The 14857-nt window shown below is 44.8% G+C and overlaps 1 pseudogene; it reads left to right on the top strand.

Annotated features, from left to right (window-relative positions):
• Positions 1-3214: 3214 nt before the first annotated feature.
• Positions 3215-7122, top strand: LOC129472160 (mediator of RNA polymerase II transcription subunit 15-like; annotated as a pseudogene).
• Positions 7123-14857: the final 7735 nt, after the last annotated feature.

Raw genomic sequence — 14857 nt, 5'->3', positions numbered from 1 at the left:
AAACAAATTTACAAGAAAAAAACAAACAACCCCATCAAAAAGTGGGCAAAGGATATGAACAGACACTTCTCAAAAGAAGACATTTATGCAGCCAAAAGACACATGAAAAAATGCTCATCATCACTGGCCATCAGAGAAATGCAAATCAAAACCACAATGAGATACCATCTCACACCAGTTAGAATGGCGATCATTAAAAAGTCAGGAAACAACAGGTGCTGGAGAGGATATAAAGAGTGATTTTCTAAATGTAGAGTTCTGATAACCTCAAACGGTCCCTTCCTTGGAGGGTTATTTTGAAGAATAAGTAAGGGAGTATACACAGCATATTGCCTGACATTACATATTCTTTCAAAAAGGGTGGGCAGCTGGAGGGATGAGGCATGGCCCCCTTTTCCCAAGACCTTCTTTGGGCACATGGATGCCTAACCCTAAGCTGCAAAAATATGCAACCCAACTCCTGAAGGAGGAGAAATGTCTACTTCCTATTTCTCTTTGTGCGTGTGTTTTGCTTGGCCTTCTCAGGGTCTCTCCAGCACCAGATCAGCCAAGCTGCTGGCCCACCACAGGCCCAATGTCCTCACGCCTCCCAAGCAGACACCAGAGATTGTCAGGTTCCTCAAGCAGATGGTGGAAGGTTCTCCCTCCTCCTGTGGATGGGCGCCCTCCTGTGCTGGGTCGCATGTGGGATTCAGCACTCCCAACAGTCCCTGGACACTATAAGGCTCCTGAGTGTCCCCTCCTGGTTTTGCTCAGGCAGTAACAGGGAGAACAGAGGCTGTCACTGCATGAGTGTGGGACAAACAGTCATTTCCTCTGCTGTAAAACAGAAATGGTATCTGCCTTTCCAATGTCTCACAGGCAGTCTGTGCATGAATTTTACAAAAGAGAGAGACAGACATGAAGCACCTTGCATTTTTAAGAGGAAGAAAATCTGCATCCATGTAAAGTACCTTTGGGCTCTGTTTCCTCCAAGCTAGCCTTTCCCTTTAACATGGAGAGCATGTGTGGTGATGAGACCTGGGAAATCAAATCACAAAATTGAGTCTGCCGCATGACACTGAGAGACAGAAACCAGAGGCAGCCAGCCACGTGTCGCAGGATTAAATTGACGTGAAATGTGCAGAACAGGCACATCCACAGGGCAGGAAGCAGATCAGCGGTGCCGGGGCTGGGGATGGAGCAGAGGGTACTGCAGAGGGGCAGGGGGCATCCGCTGGCAGCATGGAGATGCTGAGGCTGGAGTGCAGGATGGTGGCACAACTCTGCAAACTTACAAAAAAGTCAACAAATGGTGCACTTAACATAGGTGAATGCTGTGGCCTGTAAATTACACCAGGACACAGCTGCCAGCATCTCATCCTCCTATGGAGAGCCCCAGACTCCAGGCTTGGGTCCTTGCTGCTGCCTGTTTCTCTGGCTGATGCCCCTGCTCCTCACCCAGGGGTACTTGGCTCTGTACTTGTCCTAGTTGTCATTTTGATAGGGATCTTTGCTTGTTAGCAAGAGATAAAAAGCACTGACATCGTGTCCACCTCTTTAAGATGATCCTCAGGTGGGTGCCAGCCACCCCTCCTCTGGTCTCTGGTGACTCCCAGGTGAGGAAGCCTCAGCAGAGTAGGAGCTTGGGCCCCCAGGAGCTGAGAGTCCCTGCTCAAGCCCTGGCCTGCCCTTCCCTGTCTGAGAAAGCTTGGGCAAGTTACATCTCTCTGAACCCTGTTCCTCACAGGATTTTGATGATCAAGCGTGTTCCCATCCAGGAAAATGTGAATCACTGTCCAACATCTATGCCTGCTCCCAGCGTTTGTGGACAGTTATCTGGGGGGTTCTGGGAGGAGCCTGTAGAAGGTCTGGGAGTTTCTTAACCAACAGCAGAGGAGACCCACCTGGGATTGTTGATCTGTGACTGTTCTGAGACAGTCTGAGCCCCAAAATGCACTCAGCGAGGGGACCTAGCACTCCCCTCTTCCCAGCAACCCTGACAGGTGTCCAAGGCAGGAAAGCCATGCTGGCCCTGGCTCAGGGAGCTGTCGGCTGGAGTGAAGGTTCTAGGTGCAAAGGATGCCTCCTGCTGAGCTCAAAGCAGGAGATCACCTCGTTAGAATTTCCCTGGCCCTCACGAGATTATTAACACCTTCAGTGTCTTCCCAGGTGCCCAGCCAGTATAGCTCACCCCTGTTTCCCTTTCTATGAGGCCCAGGGCTCTTGCTTTGCTAGATCTGCCTGACAGCAGCCTTTTCTGGTTCCAAGAACATCTCTTTGAGCTTAAGAAATAATAGTTCTTCGAGTCTTCAGCTCCTAGGTCAAACTATCTTCAGTTGTATTCTTGCCAAACTGACAGCTTCAGGTTCCAAGGCCTCCGTGCTGGGGTTTGCTGCAGCACAGATTGGAGAGGCGGGCTGGGGTCCTTCTAGGATCTGAGGCGCCTGTCACAGCTTTCTTCTGCAGCAAGCTCTTGTCATCTGAGATTCTGAGGAGATCGTCGCTGCAGAGCAGCTGGGGTGTGGACATTGTGGAAGCTAAAGAGGAGACCAGATCTCTGCAGATGTCAAGGGGCTGCCTTCTCAGGGGTGTCGGGCAAGTGGCAGGGGAACCAGCCCTGGGGACTGTGCTTACAGCAGCTGGTGTTCCACCTTTCTCTACCTCAGTGTAAGAGGCAAGGAACAAGGTGCCTAATTTTGATCTATTTTCCACATTTCTTCTAGGTGGGTAACTCGCCCGTCACGGGGGAGTCTGAGCCCTCGGCCCGCTCCTCTGAGTTGCACACGAGACCCTCTTGGGAACAAGAACATCTGTTTCTCTTCTCCAACCTGTCTGAGAGGTGAGGCTGCTAGCTGTCTGGCTGCATGCCCACCCATACCCCTTCTCCCTTCTGGGGCCTCATGTCTGTTCTTTGTGACAACCTTGTTACAAAGCTTGTCGTAGAGGAAGGATGAAACTGAAGGGCCTAGATGACACATGCTTGGTCTTTGTAACATCACACGCTCACGGATCATGCAAGCGCTGAGGGAGGGCTACAAGCTGGCTGTGTGCTCCTCCATAGCTGAACTTCCCTAGAATAAAATGTCTACTTCCTTGGTAGGCATCGCCACGGCATGGCCATCAGCACAGTGACCGCACATCACTGGTCATATTGCCTCCTTGATCTCAGGAGTTGGAAATGAGAAGATGCCATTGCCACTGAGAGGGGGCACTGTGTTGGTTAGTGGCGGGAATGGCCATCTCCACCGGCACCCTTTTCTTCATCATGGCAGTGTCCCTGCAGTATCACATCCTGGACTCTGTCATATTCCTCACTGGTATCATTGTGGCCAATGTGCCCAAGGTGTCCTGGCAACTGTTACTGTGAGTCCCTGCTGTTAGGCAGCTGCACTCAGCCCTGTGGACACAGCATTGCTGCTATCTCCCCCAAGTCCAGGGCACCAACCCTCCCTGCCAGGGACAATCACGGCACCTTCTGAATAGACTGTTTCTTAACGGGACAAAAGGAATTGTCTAAAATTAGACAAACTTACTTTAAAACAACAACAAAAATATTAAGAGAAATAAGGATATTTTATAATGACAAAGGGTAAATTAATCAGGAAAATGTAAAACTTATTGACATATATGCACTCAGGGAAAGAGTACAGAAACACAGAGGCAAAACTTGACAGAAATGAAATAATTCAGCAATGATAGTTGGAGACTTTAATACCCTACTTACACTAATGGGTATAACAACTAGAAACAAGACAACGAGGAAATAGAAAATATGAACAACATTATAAACCAAATACACCTAACAGATACATATAGAACACACTATTCTACAGCAGAATCTGTATTCTTCCCAAATGCACACAGAACATTTTCTAAGACACTATGCAAAGCCATAAAACAAACATCAATTAAATTGAAGGATTAAAATAATACAAAGAATATTTTCTCATCATAAGAAAAGCAAATTAGGGATCAATGAAAGGAAGAAATTTGGGAAACTCCTAAAAATGTGAACATTAGCAGAAACTTTCCAAAATAATAAAAGGTCAAAAAAGAAACCACAAGTAGTATAAGACAGTATTTTAAGATAAATGAAAAAGTAGACAAAACCTAAAAAAGACTTACAGGATTAATTGAAAACCATGCTCTGAAGGAAGCTTATAGCAGAATTCCATCAATGAAAAAGCAGAAAAATCTCAAATCAATAACTAAATGCCTGTTAAAAACATTTAAATGGAAATGGCTGACCCCACTCATCTGAGAAAAGGATGTCAGTTGGGGCAAAAATAGTCTTGCTGAAAAACCCTAGGAAAGAAGACTTGGAAAGGATACCCTTTGGAATTTAGGGCTGTGGCAACAGTTTTGGGAATCTAGAAGGCAATGTGGATGCTCAGGGCCAGGCGCGTGATCAGGAATGACCCAGGGAGACACTAAGCTCTCACCTCTGACCTTCAAACTCTGCATAAGAAGAAAGTAAAAAGAAGTTGTCATTAGATTAAAATAATTGGTTATAAGATGTTCTTTACAAGCTTCATGGTAACCAAAAAACAAAATCCTATCATAGGTATACACAAAATAGAAAGCAAGCAGTTAAAACATACTACCAGAGCAACTCACTTTTATACAAAGGAACACAGGAAGCACGAAAGAAAGGAAGAGAGGACCAGACAATCAACTAGAAGAGAAATAGCAAAACTGCAATAGTACGCCCTTACCTATCAGTAACAACACTGAAGGTAAATGGACTAAATGATCCAATCAAAAAACACAGAGTAGCTCAATCAATGAAAAGACAAGAGCCAACTACAGGCTTCCTACAAGAAATCCACTTCACCTATAAAGACACACATAGATTGAAAATGAAGGGGTTGAAAAAGACGTTCCATGAAGTGAAAACCAAAAAAGAGCAGGAGTAGCTACACTTACATGAGATAAAATAGATTTGAAGACAAAAACTGTAAAAAGAGATAATAAAGTTTATTATATAATCATCAATTCTTCAAGAGAATATAACTATTATAAATATATATGTACCCAGCATTGGAGCACTCAGATATATAAAGCAAATGTTATTAGGGTTAGAGAGACAAACACCAATAAAATAATAGCTGGGACTTTAACACCCCACTTTCAGCATTGAACAGATCAGCTAAACAGAAAGTCAACAAAGAATCATCAGACAATCTGTACTGTAGACTAAATGGACCTAATACATATTTACAGAATATTTCATCCATCAGCTTCAGAATACACATCCTTCTCCCCAGCACATAAAACAGTCTCAAAGATTGACCATATGGTAGACCACAAAACACGTTTCAAAAAATTTTTTTAAAAACATGAAATTACATTAAATATGTTTTTCTGACCACACTGGAATAAAACTAGAAATAAATAACTAAAGAAACTTTGAAAACCATACAAACACATGGAAATTAAACTACATGCTTCTGAATGACCATTGAGTCAATGAAGAAATTAAGAGGAAAATGTTTAAAAAATTTCTTATGACAAATGAAAATGGAAACACAATGTAACCAAATCTATGGGATACAACAAAAGCAGTACTAAGGGGGAAGTTTATAGCAATAAACCCCTACGTAAAAAGTAGAAAAACTTCCAATAAATAACCTAATGCTGCATCTTAAAGAAATGGCAAAGCAAGAGCAAAACAAACCCAAAATTAGTAAAAGAAAAGAAATAACAAAGATCAGAGCAGAGGCCAGGGTGGTGGCTCATGCCTGCAATCCCAGCACTTTGGGAGGCCAAGACAGGCGGACCACCTGAGGTCAAGAGTTTGAGACCAGCCTAGCCAACATGGCAAAACCGAGTCTCTACTATAAATACAAAAATCAGCCAGGCATGGTGGCTGGTGCCTGTAATCCCAGCTACTTGGGAGGCTGAGGCAAGAGAATCGCTTGAACTGGGGAGGCAGAGGTTACAGTGGGCTGAGATCGCGCCATTGCACTCCAGTCTGGGTGACAAAGCAAGACTCCGTCTCAAAACAAAACAAAATCAGAACAGAAATGGAGACTAAAAAAATTACAAGACTAATAAAATTTCCAGTTATATTGAATCATCGAAACCAGCAACTGACACAGCAGCACAGGGCACAGCTGCAGCTACAAGAGCAGCAGCAACAGGCTTTGCAGGCCCAGTGCCAATACAGCAACCACCAATGCAATGTCTGCTGCAGCCTGCCACCTCCCAGGTCCTGCCCCAGCAGCTGCAGGGGATACATCAACCACACCACCACAGTCCCGGCAACCTCCAGCTGCTCAGAACCAACCATTGCAGCTCCCGCCATAGTCAGTCACAGACCCAGCCTTTGGTGTGGCAAGTGCAAGCATTCCCTGGACAGATGTATGCCCAGCAACAGCTGCAATTTGTCTGAGCTCCAAGGGTAGTTCGGCAGCTGCAAGTGCAGCCCAGCTGCAGCCAGTGCAGTCCCGGATGCAGTAGCTGACAGTGGTGCGGACCGCTGAGGCTCCCCAGGTGGTGGCTCCCGGAGTCCATGGTAGCCAGAGCAGCCTCCCCATGCTGTCGTCGCCGTCGCAGGGCCAACAGGTGCAGACCCTGCAGTCGATGTCCCCTCCCCAACAGCCGTCCTCTCAACCCAGCCAGCCCGGGTCTCACAGCCCAACTCCAGCATCAGCTCCGGCCCTGCCCCAGCGCCCAGTGGCTAGCTTCCTGCCCAGCCCCTCAGCGAAACCCTCCCAGAGCCCAGGGATGGCGCACCGCCAGAACTTCAGCGTCCCATGACCCGGATCTTTAAACGCCCCTATGAAACGCGGCTCAGTCATGAGCCCAGCGGGCTCCAGCCAGGCCGAGCAGCAGCAGTGCCTGGACAAGCTAAAGCCGCTGCCCAAGTACAGGGAGCCCCTGCGCCGCCTGAGCAACGGGATCCACGGGAACCAAGACAGCAAAAGGGCTGCGGTAAGACGAGCCTTCTGGACGCTCTGACCGTCCGCTCTCAGCAGTGTCCCCTGGGGACCCTGTGGAAGCCTGAGATCGCCCTGGAGAAACGCAAGCATGACCTGGAGGTGCCCACGCCCCGACTGCCCCTGGCGCCGCTGACCACGCAGCAGCACCTGCGCCGGCCGCTCCTGGACACCGTCCTGGCCCGCATCTGCTCGCAGTCCTGAGCCGTTCCCTGCACCGCGCCTTGGTGCTGCCCAGCACAAACACCTTTCCAAAGGAGGCAAATCAAATATGCATCTATCTCAGTGAGCAGGGGAGTGACTTTAAATAAAATGGGAGGCAGGTTTGTTCTAAGCAGCTCCCAGCTTAAGTTTAATTTAGTAATTTCGGGGGGCCCCAAATATTTTCCTTTCACAGGCGCAATGGGAGCTCAGGGTCTCCTGAGAGCATCTTGTGTGCAGGCCGGAGGCACCTCCACTCGCTTCCACAGGGGAACACGGAGGACACAAGAAACCCTTCACACACACGATTCTCTGATCGCAGTTTTGGGTTCAGGCTCCCTGCTTTCGGCATCTGGACGCCGCAGGCGGAAGCTAGGGTCAGGGTGCAACGCTGCCTCTGGAGGGAGCCCCGGCCTAGAGGCTGCCGGCTCCCCGCCCCCAGCTGGAGCTCAGCCCCGCTGAGCTTCGGCTCAGCACTGCGGGCGCCCGAGGAGCAGAGGCATCGGAGATCCTGTCCTCAGCACCCCTGCCCCGCTCTTGGGTCAGGGCCGCACCCCCGCTGTGCAGGATGCCCCGCGATGTCTGGGGACCCTGCGCTCAGAGCGCCGGGCGCTCTGCGCCACTGCAGAGTGTGCAGCCCTGGCAGGCGAGCCGTGCCTCTCTGTGCTACCCACGTTCGGGACCCAGAGCAGCTCTCTGGCCACAGGATCCCCCTTTTTAATGTGCGCTGCCCCATCACCCGTGATTTTTTCTTTTCTTTTTTTTTTTTTTTGGACACAGTTTCGCTTTGTTGTCCAGGCTGGAGTGCAATGGCGCGATCTTGGCTCACTACAATCCCCGCCTCCTGGGTTCAAGCAATTATCGTGACTCAGCCTCCAGCGTAGCTGGGATTACAGGCGCCGGCCACCACGCCCAGCTGATTTTTGTATTTTAGTAGAGGCGGAGTTTCACCATCTTGCCCAGGCTGGTTTCCAACTCCTGAGCAGGCAATCTGCCTGTCTGGACCTCCCAAAGCGCTGATTACAGGTGTGAGCCACAATGCCCGGCCTCGTGATTCTTACAATTGTATCACTCCTGTGTTTGTCTGGGGTTTATCACTGCAGCAGCCCCTTCTCCATGCATCTGGGACCCGCTGTCCCCTCAGGATGCTGTCAGCCTTGGAGCTGGCAGAGACCAGTTTGGCCCTGGATACCGGGACATTACCTCTCCTCTGACGCAGGGTCCTCTTCCTCCACCTGGTTCACCCCCCAGCTTCCTGGCACAGTTCTTGCTCCCTGTAGCAGCAAGAGACTGAGCTTAATGCCAGGGAATCTGGGCTGTGGGATGGGAGGGTGGGCTGCCAGTAAGGGTGGCACTGAGCTGACCACCCAGGACAATGGTGGCACCTGGGGCTATGGCGATGGGGGCCACATGGGCTGGGCAAGGCACTCGGGAGATGGCTGTCCAGAAGGATGATGACCTCGTAGGACCAGGCCTAAGGGGCCCTGTGTGAGGCAGGAGAAGCCAGTAGCTTGTCCCCAGCAGTGTGCTGTGTTTGTGAGGAAGCTGCCGGCCCAGGCAGGGCACCAGGAAAGCCCTCTAGTCTCCAAAGAGGGCCTGCACAGCTTTGCCAATGGTTTTTTTCCAGGGTAGCTGCCAGGTCCTGGAATGAGCAAGACTCAGCTGCTCAGCTCCCCTGCAGACAGCAGGGGCTGGGATGGGACACCTGATAGCCAGTGAGAAATGCAAGCACGACTTGGGAGAAACACAAGCCTTATTTTCAGTCTTACAGATAAGGCGATCCTCATTTTGTCATGTGCATTTGTGTACCCGCTGAATAGCAAAATAGCAGCAAGAAAAGATGACAATTTATATTTTCATAGACTCAGAAAAAGTAACAGGCAACACTGTGTTTCAAATTTTCGATTAGTTGATTTTACAGTGCAAACATGGAAGAATCTGCAGCTTGGCAGGAGAAAATAATTTTATTAATTTTGTAATTTTACCGAGATTGTTATTTAAAACAATCAGATGTGGGGATACTATAGGAAAACAGGAAAAAGTTCAGGCTGCAGCTGAGTTTTTCAGATGAGTTTTAACAAATATTTTTGAATCTTGAATCTTTGAATAAGATGAAATAATTCTGAATATGTGTGTTTGGGTGATAACAGTTGCCAACAAAAATATGGCTCATAACACCAGTTTCATTTGATTGCCTTCGGTACATTTTAAAAAATGCTACACTACTTTATTCCACATTAGGTGAAATTTATTTTTTCTTAAAGTCAGATTTTATCATGTAAAAAAACATTCTGGATATGTAGGTAAATTTGATTTATTATCTGATTATAGGAGTTTCTGATTGTAACTGGCATTGTTTGGATACAGGAGAGTTAATTAATCATCATTAATGAATCACAGTTAACATGTCCATTACAGTTGAGTGCTACATCTTTACACTGGAAGAAGCAGTGGATGTGTAGCACAAACTTTGGAGTAAAATAGTTCTGGGTTCTTAATCCCTTCTCTGATATCCACCAACTGTGTCCTTAGTCAAGTTAATTACCGTCACTTTCCTGATCCATAAAGGGAATAATACTAATATCTACAAAATACGATTAGAGTGAAGTTCCATGAAGTGATGCGTGTAAATAACCTGGCAGCGTGCCTGGGAATACAGCATGATTCATCACAGTACCTACTAATATTAATACTGTCCAGTTAGAAAATTATTTAGATAAAATCATCTGGGTAATCATCACAGTGTATTAGCAACACAAAATCAATTTATAACCTCTTTTTACTCCTTCTGCTGGAGAAGCTGTAAAGCCTAAAGATTTGCCTTCTCAGTTGCCTTCTGGCTAGAGCTAGTCATGAGACCTTGTGGCCAATGGAATGACACCAACATATAAGACTTCTGGAAAAACCGGACACATTCAGGTGACCTAGATTTTAGCTGTTTGCCCCTTCTCTTTTCCCTTGTCTTTCTAATATCTGGGATGTGGGTGTGACGTTTGAAACTGTTCCAGCTGCCTTCAAACTGTAAGAACGGAAAAATAAAGAAACCTGAATCACTGATGAAATTTTTGAGCTACAATGTGAGAACCAACACATCTGCATCTAAGTGACTTTACTCAGTGGAGAAACTCTTGCCAAGATAACACTGAAACTTACTTTATTGTTAGTTTCAGGAACATCCCCTAATCTGTTTATCTGAACAACAGACCACTCAACTAATCCTCATTTCTCTCTTCTCAGGACAATAGATTATCCAGACCAACTAATCAACTGGCTATTTACCCATCAAGAGTCCCTTCCAAATCCTTGCCTTCCTGCGTTCACTAATCCTTAGCTATTCTACCTTGAAGTTTACCCAGTCTCAAGCACGCCTCACGTTAAGAAAGCCACGTTAAACCAGACACCAAATATCTCATAACCGTCCTGCCCGTGGCCTCCTTACTCTAAGTAGCTAGTAAGATGCTCTCCAAGTGGTGGTGTCCCACACAACAGTAAGCAGTAAACTTGCCTTTGCTTTATGAAGAGATTTTGGTGGACTTTTCAGGGACTTAATCAACAAATACTAGGGCTTGATTACATAGGATAAGATTCTTTTTCTTCCTTTTTTTTTTCTTTCGAGACAGGCTCTCACTCTGTCGCCCAGGCTGGAGTGCCATGGTGTGATCATAGCTCTCTGCAGACTCGATCTCCCAGGCTCAAGTGATCCCTCCACCTCAGCCTCCTGAGTACCTGAGACTACAGGTGCGTACCACCATACCCAACTAATTTTTAAATTTTTTGTAGAGATGGGGGTCTCGCCATGTTGCCCAGGTTGGTCTCAACTGCTAGGCTCAAGCCATCTTCCCGCCTCAGCCTCTCAAAGTTCTAGGATAACAGGCGTGAGCCACTGTGCCCAGCCAAGATTCTTGATACAGGTAAAATGAACCTCTTTTGTTCAAGCCACTGAATTTTGGTTTCGTTTATTCCTGAGCGTATCTCTAACAAATTGTGCAGCTATTATTGTGCATAAAGTAATTTATGTACAGACTATACTAGAACAGTATTTACTATACTATATTTGCATAGGATTTAGCAGAGAAATCATCAAGTAATGGTAGTTTTCCTTACTTTATGGCCAGTCATTAAATGTTAGTTCGCACAATCTTCATGAAAGGATTTTGAGGGACAATTTTTTTTAAAGTACATTCTGTCTGGTCAGTCACAACTCAATTCAAAACCCCATTCTGGGGAGAAAATTTTTGCAACCTACTCATGTGACAAAGGGCTAATATCCAGAATCTACAATGAACTCAAACAAATTTACAAGAAAAAAACAACCCCATCAAAAAGTGGGCAAAGGATGTGAACAGACACTTCTCAAAAGAAGACATTTATGCAGCCAAAAAACACATGAAAAAATGCTCATCATCACTGGCCATCAGAGAAATGCAAATCAAAACCACAATGAGATACCATCTCACACCAGTTAGAATGGCCATCATTAGAAAGTCAGGAAACAACAAGTGCTGGAGAGAATGTGGAGAAATAGGAACACTTTTTACACTGTTGGTGGGACTGTAAACTAGTTCAACCATTGTGGAAGTCAGTGTGGTGATTCCTCAGGGATCTAGAACTAGAAATACCATTTGACCCAGCCTTCCTATTACTGGGTATATACCCAAAGGATTATAAATCATGCTGCTATAAAGACACATGCACTCGTATGTTTACTGTGGCACTATTCACAATAGCAAAGACTTGGAACCAACCGAAATGTCCAACAATGATAGACTGGATTAAGAAAATGTGGCACATATACACCATGGAATACTATGCAGCCATAAAAAATGATGAGTTCATGTCCCTTGTAGGGACATGGATGAAGCTGGAAACCATCATTCTTAGCAAACTATCACAAGGACAAAAAACCAAACACCACATGTTCTCACTCATAGGTAGGAATTGAACAATGAGAACACATGGACACGGGAAGGGGAACATCACACACCGGGGACTGTTGTGGGGTGGGGGGAGGGGGGAGCGATAGCATTAGGAGATATACCTAATGCTAAATGATGAGTTAATGGGTGCAGCACACCAACATGGCACATGTATACATATGTAACAAACCTGCACATTGTGCACATGTACCCTAAAACTTAAGGTATAATAATAATAATTAAAAAAAAAACTACTTTAAAGAACAAATGTGGCTGGGCACGATGGCTCACGCCTGTAAAAAAAAAAAAGAAAAAAAAAACCATTCTGCCATCTGCTCACTATGTGACCCTGGGCACATTGATGAACTCCTAATCAGGCCTCAGTTTCCACACATGTAAAATTGTCATAGCTACCTTACTAGATATTTTTAAGGAAAATAAAAATAATATTATTGATAAATAAATGTAAACTATTTAGGAGAAACTTAGTTCAATTATGAAGCATTCGATGTGTTACGCTTTCCTCAAAGCTTCATGTTGTTCATGGTTTGCCCCCTGCCCTGTGAAAGCTCCCTACTGAAGTCTGAACCCCTGTTCTAAATTGCTCTCTTCTTTCTCCACCCTAAAAACAACAAGAATTGTAAACCTCTGTTAAATCTCTAAAAATTCTAAGATTAATTCCTATTAAAATGGTAACAGCTATTAAAATTTTATACAGGCTAAGGATCCCCTTACCTTGGGACCAGAAGTATTGTGGATTTGGGTTTTATTAAGACTTTGAAATATTTGCATATACATAATGAGATATGTTGGGGATGTAATCCAGGTCTAAACAGAAAGTTCATTTATGTTTTGTATACACCTTATACAAATAGCCTAAAACTGATTAGATAAAATATTTTAAATAATTTTATGCATAAAAACAAATCTGACTGCATTTTGACTGTGACCCATCCCCTAAGGTCAGGTGTGGGATTTTCCACTTACGGCATCATGTCAGCACTCAAAAAGTTTCAGATTTTGGAGCATTTCAGATTTCAGTATTTTGGATTAAGATGCTCAATCCGTATGTTATCCTGCCTAGGATTTTTCTATATCTAATGGTAGAATCTAATGACTTTGAAAAGACAAGACAATCATTTCCGCTTTGTCAGTGAGGAATATATCTTTTTCTCTCTGAAGTTGAAATCACACTAGGTGAACATTTACCCGTCCATGTATAACTCTCACATGGCTACATTATTGAGCACTTACATGCCTACAGTCAGCTATTGAATAAGTATATTAAGTCTGCAGAAGGCCAAAATATGCACGTTTAGATGGACTAGGGCTACAGGATAATGGGCTTTGGACATTTTGCTTTATAAAGGTAACAGATTTGACTCTGCAATTTCATCACTTTCATTATTTCCCTATTGTCTGAAAATATCTATTTCTGCCTATTCCTTTTACTTACATCAGCAACACTGCAATAATACAATTCAGAGAACCTTTCAAAATATTCCTTTTCTTGTATAAGGAGTGGAATTTTTCAAAACAAAATAATACATTTAAATTGTAGAAGTTTATGTACTTAATTTCAGATGTTTTCAATTATAATGACTAGTGATATTCATAGTAGAAGCACATAGTTTAAGGGCTAAGAATTGATTTGAAATATGTGAGAATTAGAACTAAGAAAGGTTAATTTGTTTTGAACCAACGTGTCTTGGTTTAGGAAAGTGTTTCTCAACCTTGGCACTCTTGATGTTGGGGCTGGATGATTCTGTCACTAGGGAGCTGTCCAGTGCATTGCAGAACTGTGGTAGCATCTCTGGCCTCCACTCACTACACACCAGTCCACCAGTAGCAGCATCCTTTTGCGACCACCAAAAATGTCTCTGACTATTGTCAAATGGTACCCGAGAGTGAAATTACTCATTGGTAAGCACGCATTTTGTTGTGGCATCCTTACAGCTGACATGTGTCATTTTCTTGCTCAGTATTAGAAGCTTCTTGTACTTCAGAAACATGTTACACACTTCTTGTCAAGTTTCCATTTTCTGAGTAATCTTCAATTTACTTTTTTGTGAATCCTCTTGCACTGTTATAGGAGTCTGTATTGATGTAAGGACACATGCCTGCTACTTAGAGAAGAGTCGTCCTAAGGTGACTTGGGAAATCATTCAGGCCACAATGGCTTCCAATGACAAGAGTGCACTTACCATGATTCTTGTTTCTCTGTTCCTCTTCATGTGAACACCTTCCTTATTTACCACAGGAGGATTTAACAACCTTTATGAGGTCACAAGGACAGCAACACTTAACAGGCAGCTGCCCTTGGCAGTATTCCTTCACTGAGAAGAATAAATGGGAGCTGCCCGGCTCCATCTTACTCTTATTCTCCTTTTCTTCTACTCATGCTAACTTCCTTCGACTACTTGCTCACCCTTCATGGGATGGTTCCTATTTATTCATGGATTCCATTGCCTAATAGCTTCTGCTTCAGTCCTTCCTACTCTGTGCCATTATTCTTAACTTTGCTATTTATCTCACTAAATTCCCCACTAGACAGTGCATTTGTCTGTACTGAAGACACAGAAAATTCTTACCAGGCCACTCCACAGACTTCAGGTCTGCCTTTAGAGGAAGGTCCTTCAGAACAGAATCCTGCTTGACTGGCTAAAGTCATTTTTAAGAAAACTGTTGTCATTTCTTTTAATATGAACCCAGGTCAAGGAAGGCATGCAGAGTTGTGTAGGTATAGGATGTTATTCCAGGAAGGCACCTTCCCTCCGTTATGTGATACAGATGAGACTTGAGCATTACCTTTTTGTC

This window comes from Symphalangus syndactylus, chromosome 22 (assembly GCF_028878055.3).
Source record: "Symphalangus syndactylus isolate Jambi chromosome 22, NHGRI_mSymSyn1-v2.1_pri, whole genome shotgun sequence".
Lineage (NCBI taxonomy): Eukaryota > Metazoa > Chordata > Mammalia > Primates > Hylobatidae > Symphalangus > Symphalangus syndactylus.
The sequence above is the reverse complement of the archived record's forward strand: the minus strand, read 5'-3'. Positions and strand labels throughout refer to the sequence as shown.